Source organism: Astatotilapia calliptera, chromosome 12, assembly GCF_964374335.1.
Source record: "Astatotilapia calliptera chromosome 12, fAstCal68.1, whole genome shotgun sequence".
NCBI classification, from domain to species: Eukaryota; Metazoa; Chordata; class Actinopteri; order Cichliformes; family Cichlidae; genus Astatotilapia; species Astatotilapia calliptera.
Genome location: NC_137433.1, coordinates 93294 through 107370, shown reverse-complemented (window position 1 = coordinate 107370; position 14077 = coordinate 93294).

The following is a 14077-nucleotide window of genomic DNA, read 5'->3' as shown; positions in this document are numbered from 1 at the left end:
ATGATGACAATTATTTAACAATAGCAGTAAAATAATTTCCCTACTCCACAGGGGACTCCCATGATGCATTGGGTTTTTCTTCTTCACTCACTATGTGTTAATACACATCTCTGCACTGAATTATACTTATTAATCTCTGGCTCTCTTTCACAGCATGTCTTTCATCCTGTCTTCCTCCCCTCCCCTCAACCCATTCGTGGCAGATAGCCGCCCCACCCTGAGCCTGGTTTTGTTAGAGGTTTCTTCCTTTCCACTGTCGCCAAAGTGCTTGCTCATAGGGGGTCATATGATTTTTGGGATTTTCTCTGTATGTATTATTGTAGGGCTGGCCTCACAATATAAAGCGTCTTGGGGCAACTGTTGTTGTGATTTGGTGCTGTATAAATAAAATTGAATTGAATTGATACACTGCAGTGCATGATTGAAGACTTTAAACCAAACACTAAACCTGTTTTTGTTTTGTCATCTACATGACAAAGTGGAAACAAAAACTAAAGTGAAGAGATAAAGATCAGAAATGCCTGAAGGAAATGACAGCTCATGTCACTCACAGTGGATCTAATGATAACTCACCTTTGTCTGTATTCTCTTCAAAACCACAGTGTTTCTTCTGCCAAGTTTCTCTTTTAATTCAGTTTGTTCTCTGGAATCTGAAGGATGTATCAGATAAGAATGAGGATGTTCTGTGAAGCCTGTCAGTTTCTAGACATTCCTGATTGTTCAGTCCAAACTAATAAACTATTGGTAGGATTCTCAGCAAACCTGTTGAAAGTATGGGCCTTTCAATAGGCCCAGTTGTCAGATTTTTACGATCGCAAACACTTTTTTTCCAGTGGAGTACAACATTGAAATCAGCAGACATCTGAGCTCTTAGTAACATGTAGTATTTACTACTGGCCTACTTATTATCACCCCAGCTGGTCTCGGCAGACTGCCACCCCTCCCTGAGCCTGGTTCTGCCCAAGGTTTCTTCCTGTTAAAAGGGAGTTTTTCCTTCCCACTTTCAACAAGTGCTTGCTCATAGAGGGCTTTCTCTTTGTTATCTGGGGTGTCTAAAAAGGAAACAGCCTTGAGTCAACTAATCTCCAGCTTGCCCAAAAGGAGTGTTGAAATTAAAGGAAATTCTATGATATGTTAGAGAGTTTCCCTAGTTTGGAATTAGAAATCTCTCTGCTCAGAGATTGTTGGATAAAGGTGTTTTGCTGAGCCTGTGAACTAGCTCCCAAATTACCATCCAAGAATTAAGCACCAAAGCAAGTTATTTTCTGGCATTCAAATTAACAAAGCCCAGAAAGCCTTTCTCTGAAGGGGAGTTTCTCAAACAGTAAATGGTAGAGACAATTGGTATCTTGTCATAGTCATATAAGTTTTGTATAGAAATTGCACAAAATTCAGTCGCAGGTTTAATGTGATAGAAAAGGCTTAGACTGACATCCATCTTGATAAAAGATGAGTGTCATGAAGCCATGGTTGCATTTATTTGCACTGCTTTCCACTCTGGATGTCTATTTATGTTCAGCTTTAAGTATAAAAGGGCCCATTTTACAACTTGTTGTTGATTATAAACATTATTTTGTGCTGATATTGCACTTCTTTTCTTTTCAGAACAAAGATTTTTTGAAATCTGCATAAAATTGCATTTTGAATTACTTTACTTTAAATACTTAGAGTTATACTTAAGAGTTCTCCTAAAAGTTTTAATAAAAAGATCAGTATTGCTGAACAGTGAAATATTTTGGTTGCAGTCTATTTGTTACATATAGGTATAATAGAGTAGCTTTAGTGTTTTTTTGTTTTTTTTTAAACTTCAGTATGAACTCAATCTCAAATTATTTCCCAGCAACTCATTCACAAACTGGATCTGCTGGGGCTCAGAATGTCGCTGTGTAACTGGCTGCTGGATTTCCTGACTGGAAGACAGCAGACAATACGGGACAGCAGCAACATCTCCAGCACAAGAACACTGAATACGGGGGCTCCCCAAGGATGTGTGTTGAGTCCCCTTCTCTTCACTCTGCTGACCCACGAGTGCACACCATCACACAGCTCCAACCTATTCATCAAATTTTCAGATGACACAACCATGGTAGGTCACATCAGCAACAGCGATGAGACCTACTACAGGAGTGAAATTAACCATCGAGCTGAGTGGTGCAGCAGCAACAACCTGTCCCTGCAGGCAGCGGAAAAAGTTTCATTTATTAGTAAGAGCAGTGAAGAAGAGGCACTTCTTTCTTCTCATCCCTCTTTCCAGGACATCTACTTCACCCGCTGCATCCGGAAAGCCCTCTGCATTACAGGTGATTTCACTCATCTGTCCAACAGCTTTTTCAGTTTGCTGCCATCAGTATGGAGACTGAAGAGCCTCCGGGCTAGAACCAACAGACTTAGAGACAGATTCATTCATCAGGCTCTCAGGATGCTGAATTCACTCCCTGCTCTCACACACACAAACTCCAGATGTGCGTTGACCTCTTCCCTCTTTCCTCTGAACCCCCCAGCCCCCAGACATACAAACTCTGTCCCACCACCATTGCTTTTTCACTGACTGTCCCACCTGCACTTGCACATGAACTCTTGCCCACAAGCACTCTGATTGTGTTTGACACTGCTGTTTATATAAGATTGCATTGTCAGAGGAGCTTGGAAAGAAAAGCGTCTGGACTTCTTTAAGTTGCTTGAAGACGTTTCACCTTTCATCCGAGAAGCTTCTTCAGTTCTAAGGTCAAATGGTGGGGAATGGTGGTAGTGGTCTCTCCAATGTAGAGGTCTTGGCATTCCTCGCTGCACTGTACCGCATACACCACATTGTTAAGTCTGTGTTTTGGCGTTTTGTCTTTCGGGTGAACCAGTTTTTGTCTGAGCGTGTTGCTGGGTCTGAAATGCACCGGGATGTCATGCTTGGGGAAAACTCTCCTGATTTTTTCTGATACCCATATATCAAATCTTAAAGCCAGTAACATGAGACAACCCAGTGGTCCAAAAAATAGGTCTGTAAAGGACAGTTGGCACCACACCATCAAAACGAACAGCAAAACAAAACTCAGTTGAGAAAAAGGAAAAAAAGAAAAAAAAAAGAAGAAAGAGAAAAAAAATCATGAAATCGTTGGTCCGTAGCACTCAAACATCCCATAATGGCGTCCCTCCTCACGCCGAAGGGTCGAAAGGTGCAACGAAACCCCGATCCAGGAATAAACCACAGAAGTAAACTGACCCTTAGCTTAGAAATCCTCTTAATCTACATCACCCGGAATGTTAGCTGAATCCAGGCCGCTCAGAAAGTGCTTAGCCTTTGCTGGGTTGGAAAACTGATGATACTGGTTATCCACTTTTATCTTGTTAATAATTTTACCTCCTCACTACGTATGACACTGGATACTGTAGCTCCTGTGAAAACTAAGGCCTCAAATCAGAAGTACTTGACCCCATGGTATAATTCTCAAACACGTAGCCTAAAGCAGATGACTCGTAAGCTGGAGAGGAAATGGCGTGTCACAAATCTAGAGGATCATCATTTAGCCTGGAGAAATAGTTTGCTGCTTTATAAGAAAGCCCTCAGTAAGATGTTCTGGTTTTACGATTATTCACTGATTGAAGAAAATGAGAACAACCCCTAATTCAATATACCGTATTTTCACGACTATAAGGCGCACTTAAAAGTCTTAGATTTTCTTCAAAAAGTGAGGTGCGCCCTATAGCGCAGTGCGCCCTATGTGTTGTAAGGAGGACGTAGTTGAGAACACCATGAGAACGTTAAAGGGTGAAGTGTGGGCGTCACCATTCGGCTAAAAGCAGTTTCACTTTCACTTTTTATGAAACGGTGCCATTTTTCCATCCGGACCAGGACTACGGTAGCGCAGCAACTTCCAGCGGATTATAAGGAAAAGCTGGCCATCTTCCGCTCCTACTGCAGCAAACACATCGGCGACAAACACATCCAGCGATGGATGACCGATGGAGACCACAGTTTCACCAAGAGTGGAAGGCAGCGCCGGGCGAGTTACGCCACAATTTGCCAATGGATTGTAGATGCTTGGGCTAACATGGCTGCTGGCACTGTTGTTCGAGCTTTCGCAAAAGCCGGCATCATTTCCGAGGAGCCGCACGGCACGGAAAGTGACTCTGACAGTGAAGAAAGTGAACCTGGCATGTTTGATGGAGATTTAGCGCAGCTGTTCAATTCAGACACAGAGGATGAGGACTTCAATGGGTTTGATTGATGATAAAAATGTGAGTACCAAACTTTGTTTTGCTCCTGCTTTATTTTTTAAATACGCACACTTGTATGCTTGTGTGTTGTTGATGATGACGATTACCGGCAATAGAAATGTGAGTAAGGTACCGAATTCAGGTTTGCTCCCGCTTTATTTTTAAATACGCATACGGTACTTGTATGCGCCCTATGGTCCAGTGCGCCTTATGTGTGTGTTAAATACAGTAAGGGCACACATAACTGAGACTGCGCCCTATGGTCCAGTGCGCCTTATGGTCGTGAAAATACGGTAAGTATGCAAATGAAGATGAAAATCTTTCAATATTTAAAAATATACAAGACAAATTATTATCTGAAAGCATGAGAGACGTGGTATGGCTCATCTCGCTCAGGCGCCTCCCTGTGAAAGCAGTGGTACAATCAAGTTGTTTCGTTACCACCATGAAATGTCCTATGACAGACTGTGATGAAGATGAGACCCTAGAACATCTTCTATTGGATTGTTATAGGGCAACTGAGATAAGACAGAAGATGACAGAGATTGGCTATGACGTTGATGTTAATATCAAAGCAGTTAAATATGGTTTGTTTAAAGAAAAAATGGGTGAAGACAAAAGGAGACTCTTTTGGTTAGTAATGTGTGTTATAAACACACATATTTGGAAAACCCGTGCCAAAGGAGTGTTGGAACAAAAGATGATAAGTAGTGATGTGGTGAGTAAACATATCACTACAGATCTGCGGAGAAGACGAACAATGGACCTGAAACTTGGGAAAGTTTTCCTCTGGAACGAATTGAAACTGTAAGTTTTAAAAGTGTTTTGTGGACTCAGATGCTCGATTTTCCTCCTTGTTCTCCTTTTTCATTAATGAGTGGTGTGTGATCACGGTTTTGTATATGTAATTGTATGTGTACGTACATTTTATATGTAAGTTTGTTCACTTTAAATAAAGATTTAAAAAAAAAAAGTAAGATGTTCTGGTTTTACGATTATTCACTGATTGAAGAAAATGAGAACAACCCCAGGTTTCTCTTCAGCACTGCAACCAGGCTGACAAAAAGTCAGAGCTCTGTTGAGCCAACCATTCCTTTAACATTAACTAGTAATGACTTCATAAACTTCTTCACAAATAACATTTTAACAATTAGAGAAATAATTACCCATAATCATCTTAAACCCTTATGTTGCGCTCCAGTACCCCTAGACTGGGACGTAACATAGGGACCAGTTAGAAAGGCTGCTAGGTAGTGATGTGCGATACCACTGATTTCCTTTCTGATCCAATACCAAGTAATATTCAGGGTGGTATCGACGATACTGATTCGATACCGATACTTTGTACAAAAACGTATTTTATTTATTGTATCTCAAATTATAGCCTCATAATGATAACAGGACATCAGACTACTTGTTCTTATCACTTAATAATGCAGAGTTCATCATATAGAAATAAAAAAAACCTGAAGTTTCTTTGTTGGTATTGGCTCTAAAATCTTTATTGAACCACATAAATGTCACGGGTCTGTAGAGTTTCATGTTTTTGTTATTCCATGTTTGAGGTTATTATGTTTTAGTTTGCATTCAGGGATTGTTTTCTTGTTCTCTTGTTGTGTTTATGATGATGATTATGATGTTTATTATTTGAGTTTCATGTTTAAGGATTTGTTCTCGGTTGTATCTCACGTTTAGTTTAGTTCAGGTTCCATGTGTCATTCTGTCTGTCTCTCAGTGTCAGGTCTGTGTCTTGGTGTGGTGGTCTCATTTCCTGTTTTATTGTGAAGGTCTGCGTCTCATGTGAGTGTGTTCAGTTTTACCTCTGTCTCGTCTTGTTGATCATTCCCAGCTGTGTCCACCACCTGTGTGTAATTCCCCTGTGTTTCTCTGGGTGTATTTAAGTCGTGTCCTCCGTCATTGTAGTTGCTGGTCCGTCTGTGTATTCCACCCTGCCTCATCTATGTATCTACCATGTCTCACCCGTGTGTTCTCCCTGCTGTCCATCATCATTCTCCTCTGGTCGTTCTCGTTAAGGTTTGTGCTCTGTAGTTTAGTTTATCCCAGTATAGTTTAGTTCTAGCTCCATTTGCCGTTTGTATTTACTTTCATGTTCAATAAACCACCTTCACACCTTCACGACTGCCTGCATTTGGATCCTCCTTTATTTTCCACACGGCTCACCTCACTCGCCGTGACAGTACGGACCAGCCAGATATGGATCCAGCGGCATTCACCCCACCCACGGAGCTTCGGGACCTCATCACGAAGTCCGCTTCACAAATAATCAACCTGTGGCTAGAGCATGAGGGAGAAGCATTCCTCCACGTTCTGGAAGCCAGACTGCAACAGCTGCTCACGGATTATCCCTGGCTATTGGACTCACTACACCCACTCGTGCAAGACTTCATCCTTCACGAACTTCACCTACACCCACCAGCCGCTATCGCTTCCCAACCCAGCCGGACGCCGGAGGTTTTGCCCGGCCCGCCGGAGGTTTTGCCCGGCCCGCCGGAGGTTTTGCCCGGGAGGAAGCAACGATCGCGCCGTCGGCGCGTCGCCCCACAGCTGGAGAATAGGACTTCAGAACTGCCGGCTGTGGTGAGTGGAAAAGACGCTCTGTCTGTTTCACCAGTTCATATGATTGTTTATACCGGGGCTGTGTTCGTTGAGTCAGCTGCTCAGCCGGTAGCTCGGTTAGCTGCTGTTAAGGTTCAAAAATATCGGGGATGGAGACAAGAGAAAAACCACAATAACAACACTGGTCCGGTCGGGTTGAGTCAAACGATGATTTAATGAACACACGCGTGGGAGATGGACACTGATGCAGACAGCCTCAAAATCTCAAAATGGTGGAGCATTGCTCAAACTTTTATAGCCTCTGGTGTCTCCACCTTATCATACAAAGCATAACATTCACATGCCTTCTTCTCACACAGCGCCTAAGCTACGACCTTGGCTCCCTGTTTATCTGCTCCTGCTGAGATGGGGCAGAAAACTCCAGTATGTTCTGTTCTCTTCTAATCAGACAAATAAGGCGATGACTTTCTGCAAACAGTATTTCTTATAACTCAGCAGTATAATGCATCATAAAACAATATCATTCATTCACAATCAATCAACAGTTTAATATAATGCACATCAGTTTAACTAATGCAATAATTATCAACTTCTTCTAATTTAGGAGAATAATGCAAACTAAAACTACATAATAATTCACAATCTTTAATTCGGGGTATAGCATGGCATAAAATAATATTATAATCTAACAATTCCCCCTGATGAGGTCATTAGAATAATGACCTCACCAACACCCTTCAATTCAGTGTGGCCGGGTTCATCTCTTCTCACTCCTGAGGTTCTTTGTCCCCCTGATGGGCGAACCATATGTGGGATGACCTCTGTGTTTGCGCAGTTCAGATGTAAGAAAAACTATTATTCCAACAATAGCGGGTACAGATGACACTCTCCAGGTCTCCCACAGCTTTTAGCCTTTATTTTATTGCTGCAACTACCAGTGTCGTCCAGTTGGGTGATCCTCTGCTCTTCATTCTTCAACTTTAGGGGTTAGACAACCCTTCAGTCGTGGCACAGATCAGGGGATTATTCTGCCCCGATTTCAAACAACGATCTGTGTATCCTCCAGTAAAAGGAACAGGAATGTGCCCCCTTTTTGCCCAAAAGCCTCTCGAACTTCGTTGGTCTGGTGTTCCCGGATTTCCGCCAACCCTTTCATGGTTATTGCTGTGTTTATGGAATCCATCCTTTTTTGTGGTGACTAGCTGGAGCCCAGACGCCATAACCCTTGGACCCAGTTGATGTCTCGGCAGTCACTGTGTCTGTCTCTGCTACGGAGGATCCTCGCATATCTGTGACCTCGTCTGGTGTCTGTTCCTTCCTCTGTAAGAGACAGAAAACCAAAACACCTCTCTTCCTAACCCTAATAATCTAATGTTGTTATCTACTGACCTTCTAGTGATTCAGACTTGGTCTAAAACATTCAGAATGTCCCAGGGACTTATTCTAATCATATCCTATGTGTGTGTAAGCGTGTTTGCATTTAGCCCTCTGCACTCAAAGTCAATATCCGCAATATATCAATCCGGACAGTCACGCCGAATGAAGCTTCTGACCTTCAACAGACCGAGTGCCAACTCATTATAAGCACATTTGCAAAGTGTGTCTGAAAATTATTGAAACCCTCTCTTTTTAACAAAGACAAAGAAATTAACAAATCTTCTAAACGCTACTCAGTTCATTTCAATGAGTAATGATTAAACATGAAAGTGATGGTTTATGCTTTTTCACTGATTCTCTAAAAGGTCAGTCTTCTCGGACCGCTATTAGCTTAAGCTTTACCATACCTAAGGTATTAAATACACAAATCAAGTTATAAAATGTTCAAATAATCCTTGTTTGATGTTAAAGCTCAACTTCCCCTCTCCCCCTTTTTTGACACATTCCAATGTGTCAAATCAACAGAGCTAGAACATTCAGAAAAATAAAAATTAGGCAGCTACAAAGTTTCCCAGACTCTTAAGGTGATCCGCGTGTAACGTTCTGACTCAGGTATTTAATATTTTAATAAATGTCGTTTAATTAACTGCTGCTACTTAAACTAAACTTAAAGACATAATTGAAGAAAAGATCACAAAGAATAACATGATATCAGTGTTTTGTAAGCGCGTGCGGCCTTATATGCTCGAAGCCTTTTCCCTCAATAGATCAGTCAGACATTCGCGCTGACTGTAGCTATTAACCCTTATGAACTTGAGCACAACTCTACAATGAGCAACAAGTTGCAATATGTATGAAATGATCATGGTTACACCTGCAATGAAAAATTATATCATTATCCTAACACCTGTAAATAAAGATTCATCAGAGGTTATAACAATCACAGGAACACAGATGTTAGTATAAGGTCAAAAGCTTCAATAAATGATCATCCATGCAATGTTTGTTGCATGAATCTCCTACAATAATAATGCTGATATTAAAAATAACAGTAAAACCCCCTTTTTTCCCCATTTCACTTGACCCATAAACGTTTATAAATGCCTCTTTTAAATTGTTAATTTTATTTCCCCCTGTTCTCCCCTTACTGACCACAGCAGGGGGATCTTAGTTTTGAATCAGCCATGAATCCAGCTCACCTGATTCATCAGTGAGCTCCACCATCACTGGTGTCTGACAGGGTGGCGCTGCATACTCTTCCTTTAATGTCACTATTTTTCAACCTGTTAATTAGAGTGTTTAAACCTGAAGTCGACTACGTCCACAACAAGTCAATACAGCTGTAAATGTGGCCAATTACCAATCTATTACCAATCAATAACAACAAATAACTTCTATTTTATGCATGCTTTTAATCAACCACTCACCCAGAGGATCTCCAATCCTAGGAAATTCCTTCTCCTCCTTTAATGAGTCTGTCCTCCTTCCATGCCCTGGTAACTGGTCCATCCAGAGCCACATGATCTCAAAATATACATGCAACAAGCCAAACCACACCTTGGTCACACCAACCCTCTCCCGCCCCGAAGATGTCCAATGCCATCCTAGTATGGACTGTCAAAAGTGGCTTTAACGCTGACTGTCCTGACAATCCATCTTATACATTTCCTGGTCAGATTTGCCAATCTCCGCACCAGGGTTTTAAACGTTTCGCCATTTTCATTAATTGTTATTTAGTTTCAACTCCAGATTTTCAATTTTTACCAGTTATAATTAGTTTTTACCAATTCTTTGCTAGTTTAGTCTAGTTTTTATTTTCTAAAAATCCTTAGTTTCAGTTCAGTTTTAGTTGTGTTTTGCAAAGATTAAGTGTACAAAATCTCAGTTCCATCATATCAATCATGCTCTCCTGGTTATCCTTGGGTGTTGAGACTAATAACTGTTAACTCTTGCCGCACCGAGTGGTCCTAATTTTGGTTGAAGTGAATTGATAACCTTTTGAAGGCGATTGTTTCACACCTTTATTTAGATGTCCCAGTCCTGTTATCTCGGGATACATCACGCTGCCTCATCTGGGGTTAGCTGTTTTCGGGGGATGCGGGTTGAGTGGGGGAGCTCTTCAAAGAGGGGGAGTGTGCTCCCCCTGATGAGGTCTTCTAGGTAAGCTAGGTTAACCTTCTTGTGGGAGCTTTTTCAAGTGCACTTTAAGGTTTGTGGGATTTTTCGTGTCATAAATGTCCCTCATGACCCCCTGATGGCCCAGTATTTCATTTTTGCACACTGTAGTACACATTTAGTTTTTGCTTGTAGCTCTCATACTCTACTTGCCACTCCTCTAAGTCCTGATGTTTCTTAGAGAGGACAACAGTACCTTTAAAATTATATCACATGTGTGGGGGTGGGGCCTTGCCAATAGCTAGGTTTCATTTGACGTAGACGTGACGTCGACGTAAAGCGCGAAATTTGACTGGCGGGCGGAAGTGAAAAAGATAAGCGCAAAATCACAGACAGACAGTACGCAAAATGCCTATGTCCTGTTGTGTTTACGGATGCTCCAGTAGGTCGACCCGAGAAACTGATAAACGGTATTTTAGGGTACCAAAAATAGCCCAACGAAGAGGAGAAAAATGGAAAATTCTAACCGAAAAACGTAGGAAAAAATGGATTTTAAATTTACGTTTACAGTCGGGAGGAGCAGAGTCTGCCAATGCCCGTGTCTGCAGCGACCACTTCGTCAGAGGTAATGTTATGTTTGCAAACGAACTTATTAGCATTATGTTGTCGTTAAATTCTCGTTTACTTAGTGCTTTTAAGTTAGTAGTCTAATATTGACTTGATTGGGACTATAGGCTGCCCAAGTGCTTTGGATGACGAAGAGTCGGAGGACTGGGCTCCGACGGTCAATCTCGGCTACGAACGATAACCCAGATCGGAATCAGTTCTCAAACGAGATAAAAGAATGAAGCTTAAGGCAGAACAGCATCGATGTGCAGAGGCGATTTTGGATATGCAACAGACGGCTGAGAGCCCGGATTTGAGCCTAGTGACAGTGGAGAACCCCGAACTGCAGCTTAATTAGGCTACTAACCCTGCCATACAATTGCAATGAGCTGCAATCACTTCTCCATCCTCCTTTGCAATTACCCAAGTCTTCAGAGGTGTCTCGTTAGACCTCTGAGAATGGTTTACCTTGAAACAAACAACTGTCACTCTAACGAAGTCCTAAGGATGTGGCATGTTTGTTGACGTTAAAGCCGCTACCGCTAACTGTTAGCGTGTTTAAGATAAAGCAATATAAGAACAAACACTCACCCTTGCAAACACCAAACTGTATCCATCACGGAGACGTTTTGTTCCAAGGTTGTGGACCCACCCGCTGACAAAAAAATTGTACGCCTCCAGACTCTTGAAAGCTTTCATTTGCTGCCTAGTGTAGTAAGAAGTCTGGAGGACCAAGTAGTTGGTGATATCCACAGCCTCGATAGTAGGCAAATCCTTTACTTCTGTGGTGTATTCGGACATTTTCAAAGAATACGGATCACGTCCGATATATTTTTTAACTATCTGTTTATATCTCTCCCGAGAAACGGGGTCTAAAGTTGCACAATAGCTGCTCTCCTGACTCTCCACAGTGTCCTCCATGTTTACTTCCGCCCTCCACTCAAAAATCGCGCTGCCTCCGCACGTCATCAGAACCACGTGACTGCAACCCAACTATTGTTTTTCCCACCTTTTCAAAATGGCTGGCGTGCCCACCAGCACATTTTATGGAAGAAGGAAAGGTAAGCTTGATATTTACATTTAAGATGTTTTGTTAAACTCGGATTTTTATTTTATTCAAAAAATAAACATCTAGTAAATAATTTGAGGGGTCTTTGAGAATTCGGCTTATTTGTCATCCCATTTGGTGCAAAACCAACATGTAGGAGAATCTGGAATTTTTGATTTGAGTTAAAAAGAAAATATGGGTAAAATGCAGAAATCCTTTCCAGTAAAGCAAACAATAAGAGTCGCAATTATAACTGAATCCATAACCCCTAATTGTTTCTACACGATCACGTCGTTGCTAAAAATTATCAGTGATCTCAATGTGTGAAAAGAGCTCACAGTATCTGGAGTTCAGGCTCCTCTTGGCTGAAATGGTTAACAGTCCAAGGCATTTCAGTTGTAGAATGGTTGAGTGCAACAGTAAAACATATGTGAGATGTGGGAAGTGCCAAATGTTCCTTTGTGTGTCCAAATAAAAATCAATACTTCCTCAGATATCCTAAATAAATTGACTTTTGTGAAATAGAAAGCCCAGTGCAATCACTTGTTCCTGAACCAATGGCTTACAGCTAGTGAAGTGTCAGTGTCTTCTAATTTGATCCCTGATCTACAGTTTTATGATATTGTTATATAAATAAGTTTTAATATCCTGCTTACAAAATTTCAGTGGAACGTGTAATCTTCTTAAATAGCTCTTGACTGTTGTTAGTTTCACATTCGTGATCAATGAACTCCCCTTGTGCACTGTAGTGCACATGTTATAAAATTTAAATAAAATTAGTTAGAAACAATTTTGTTTTTGTAATGTGTTTATTTTACCGTCCCAACACTTGATTTATCTTAAAAAGAAAAAAGAAAAAGAAAAAATGAGAATACTTATCAATGCAACTAACCAGATTTTGCTATAAATCCAGTTAATTTTAGTTAATTTTGTGAACATTCATTACAGTATTAGTTAGTTTTCCTTTTTGTTTTGATTTTATCACCGTTAACGCAAATTTTTTCCACTTCTAGTTTTCGTTATTTCATTTGTTATCTTTTAATAATAATAATCTTCTCTACACCCTTGAATAAACATAATCAACATGATCAACATTTTGCTGTGTATCAATTCACTTTTTTTTTATTCAAATGCTCCAGCCTTATGTGGTTTGTGACATGTGTTGATCTAAACCTCCACTCTGTCTCTAATTGTTTCAAGAATTTTTAAGTTCAGGGTCAAATTTTGAGAATTTGACCATAAGTGAAAGTTATGGCGTTATCACCCCCTTTGGGGATTACCTTTTTCCAGTTTTGATGATATTCCTCCCCATTCTCTATTTTTTGCAAGTACCCCTCTTCGGTGGCGAGAAACTGTTGGTGTGATCAAGCGGGTGCTGTAAAAACAAAAGCTCAGGACAGAACAGTCACCAGTCATGTACTTCATTCAAAATTAACATATATCAAACTTCATATTGATCCTCTGAGTGTAATGGTACATTTTAATTTGCACTTCTCCAAACTAAAAACAATATTTTCTTTATTTTACCCTTGTTCTTGTGCAGCACCACATCGCCTTAGGTATCAAACATACTCCCGCAACACCTCCCACAGGACACCCCGAGGGACACGGTCGAATGCCTTCTCCAAGTCCACAAAACACATGTAGACTGGTTGGGCAAACTCCCATGCACCCTTGAGTATCCTCGAGGGGATAAAGAGCTGGTCCAGTGTTCCGCGACCAGGACGAAAACCGCATTGTTCCTCCTGTATCCGAGGTTCGACTAGCGGACGAACTCTCCTTTCCAGCACCCTGGCATAGACTTTCCCAGGGAGGCTGAGGAATGTGATCCCCTTGTAGTTGGAACACACCCTCCGGTCCCCCTTCTTAAAGATGGGGACCACCACCCCGGTCTGCCAGTCCACAGGTACTGCCCCTGATCTCCACGCAACATTGCAGAGGCGTGTCAACCAGGACAGCCCTACAACGTCCAGAGCCTTCAGGAACTCGGGGCGGACCTCATCAACACCAGGGGCTCTGCCACCAAGGAGTTGTTTAACTGCCTCAGTGACCTCGCCCCCGGAAATTGGCGGGTCATTCCCCTCATCCCCAGACTCTGCTTCCTCCTCGGAAGACGTGTCAGTGGGATTAAGGAGGTCCTCGAAG